Source organism: Nicotiana tomentosiformis, unplaced genomic scaffold (genome assembly GCF_000390325.3).
Source record: "Nicotiana tomentosiformis unplaced genomic scaffold, ASM39032v3 Un00291, whole genome shotgun sequence".
NCBI classification, from domain to species: domain Eukaryota; kingdom Viridiplantae; phylum Streptophyta; class Magnoliopsida; order Solanales; family Solanaceae; genus Nicotiana; species Nicotiana tomentosiformis.
The window spans coordinates 40,628-43,485 of record NW_027174850.1 but is presented as its reverse complement, the minus strand read 5'-3'; the positions used below and the strand labels follow the sequence as shown (position 1 = coordinate 43,485).

General features: G+C 32.8%; 1 non-coding gene across 1 annotated transcript; it reads left to right on the top strand.

Moving 5' to 3' along the window:
- Window positions 1-761: 761 nt before the first annotated feature.
- On the top strand, window positions 762-918 carry LOC117276651 (U1 spliceosomal RNA). The gene has a single exon (XR_004506924.2). It is a non-coding gene; the product is annotated as a U1 spliceosomal RNA (small nuclear RNA).
- The last annotated feature ends 1,940 nt before the right edge of the window (window positions 919-2,858 follow it).

The following is a 2,858-nucleotide window of genomic DNA, read 5'->3' as shown; positions in this document are numbered from 1 at the left end:
AAGCAACCCATCTTTTGATACAATTAAACAACTTTTGCTAGATTTTGTGAGCTTCAGAGAGGTAATATTTCTACGGTAGTTCATAGAATTAGTAATCTAGAATTAATAATTACAGTGGTTAAAAAGTTTGTGAAAGTATATTTTAAAACAATCTTGCCGACGACATCTGAATTCAGTAAAAGAATTCATATATCACTATTAGCAAAACGAAAATGATGTCGTCTCTTAAATTTTAATTCTGAAAAATTCATCTTTTATTATTTCTCCAAAGGAAAGGCCAAGCCGTTTGTCTCTACCGAGCGCTATATAGCAATATCAAATCCTTATGGTGGCTATGATATGAATTTGAAGAGAAAAAGACTCTTGGGTAGAAGTATTTCAAGATTTAGAATCGATTTCTATTTTCTTCGTTTTCCTTAATTTTTCCATTACAATCTCTTTATTGGAGTACTACTTTGATTCTCTTCCCATTCCATAATTGATGTTTATTAGTAATAAATTAATATTATTACAAAAAAGGATTTGTCCCTTAGGTACACATGTCACCTTCCACGACTTATTTTCCACAAATTCAAGAGAAATCCATTACAAATCAAACTTCCTTTACAAATGGTAGGTGGACTCTTTTTTAAGCTCTCACGCGCCTCTCAACAAGTTATCTCAAATTTTTCACCTCATATTCAATCAAGGAATTTTTAATCTAAAGAGAGTTATAGTCCATGGGTTCATTCTGGCTTTCTTTCCTCTTTTACGTATTTTTGTTACTTATCTGCGTGTTTTCTTAAATTGAGGGAAAGAAAGGGAAGCAATGGTGACTTCCATTGCACTTTGGAGGGGTGCCCGCCTAAGATCGGCCCAAGTGGTCGAGCCTACGTCATAATTTGTGGCAGCGGGAGCCTGCGTTCGCGCGGCCCCTACCCAAGTCTTCAACAAACGTTTTGCACTCAAGGCATGACTATTGTGTAGTTGTGAATTCGTTAGATAAATGAGAAAGTTCTGTGGAACTCCAATTTGTTAATTTAGATTTCGCTTGACATAAATAACTCTAGTTGCTGTAGTAGTTGTTTGCCTTTGTATATTTGGGTGTGAGGACTGAGGATGGAATTACCTGGTCTACTGCTGAATTTGCTTTAAAAAGTTTTTTATTCTAATAAATTTTTGCCTTTTCCTTCCCATTATTCTCGTCTTCGAGAGAATCTCATGGTTTTTTGGACCAAACAGTTATGACACAACCCAACTCAATGTCTTGTTCATGGGTATGGTGAAATTCTACTCGGAGAAAATGCTTTTCATTAAACTATGATGTCAATAAGACACATTACACATCAAATATATGGTTAACTATGAAGAGTGAAGACTAGTACACGATTTTTGTACTCACCGTTACATGGATAAAAATGACTAGTTTGGGAAATTATCAAGAATACAGAAAACAGTTGGAGAGTAACTTTTATGCATCTGGAGATCAACAGCTATAAACCATAATGAAAAAAAACTATTGTCGAACACATTAACAATCTCTCCCAATCCCTCCTTCCATAGGCCATAGCTATATTTCAATCAGGTTGCATATTCATGTAGGCGGATCTAGAATTTGAATTTATAATGGGTTCTAGATTCAAGAAAAGGCAGCTTAATGAGTTCTAGATAATTATTTATACACATTAAGTGGATTTCTTAACAGTTTTGGCTGAAGCTACTGGTTCTGACGAACTGTAACTACAACTCCAGTTCCGCCTCTGTCCGAATGATGAGGAGGAAATGATCCTAATAAGAGAAAAATACCATGCATAAGTTGAGCTGGAACCTAATTTTTAGTACTAATATTTTTTCTTTCTTTGCAGGAAATAATTAAACTAATAAAAAAAGGAACAATGAGAAGAAAGAGTTCACTTTCCAAATTTGCAAAGAAGAACTATAATGCTAAAAAGTTAAAAGTAAAGTGGTGTATGCAACTTTACAAATGATGAAAGTATTTGTGCATGTCAAAACATCCAAGCAAGTAGCCCACTTGCCGATTTGGAGGATTACATTTTAGCAAACTTTACAACTACAAGCACATGCAAGTTGCCAACTTGGGAAAATATATGTGAGAAATCAGTATACATAATACACTTTTCCATCTATAAATAGCACTACATTGAGCTTCTTACTACAACGGAAAATTGAGAGAAGAGCTTCTTCTTTTCCTTGCTTCTTTCAATACTTTCTTTTCTTCTTTTAGCTATTATAGTGTCTTCATTTCTAGTTCCGAATAAATTATAATGTTGGAAATTACCTAGCACCTATTTTTAATTAAATAGGGGGGATTATTCTCTTGAATATTTCTTTCTATTTTCTTATTTAATGGGCAAGAATATTTCCGATGTCAGTACTAACTCCATTATGGAGTAACTTTTTTTGTGTTGGGAGAATGACATATCTTAATATTTCTATATAATAGTAGATATTTTCCCTCAATTTCACATGTTTGAGCTGAAGTTTTTTCCATTTAAATTTTATCTGCTTTATAGTTAGGTGTTATTTAATTTGTTAACATCTATCTATTTCGTACTACATATTAACTTCTTACTAATTCTGTAATCAAAAGAGGCGGAAGAGAACATAGTTAATTTTGGTATTGATAGATGTTAACTTTTATTTAGTGACATCTAACTCTTATATGTTAAAATTGATTCTACACTTATTTGTAATCGAAAGAGGCAAATATTGTAGTAATTAGTTATAACAAGTAGGGTAACCGAAAGGGACTTACTAAAAAAAGCAAGTTTTAGTTTAAGCATATATTTTTGGCTCTTTAATATTACTATTTTGACGATTAATTTTTATAACCGAGAGGATTGCAATTCATTGTTCAA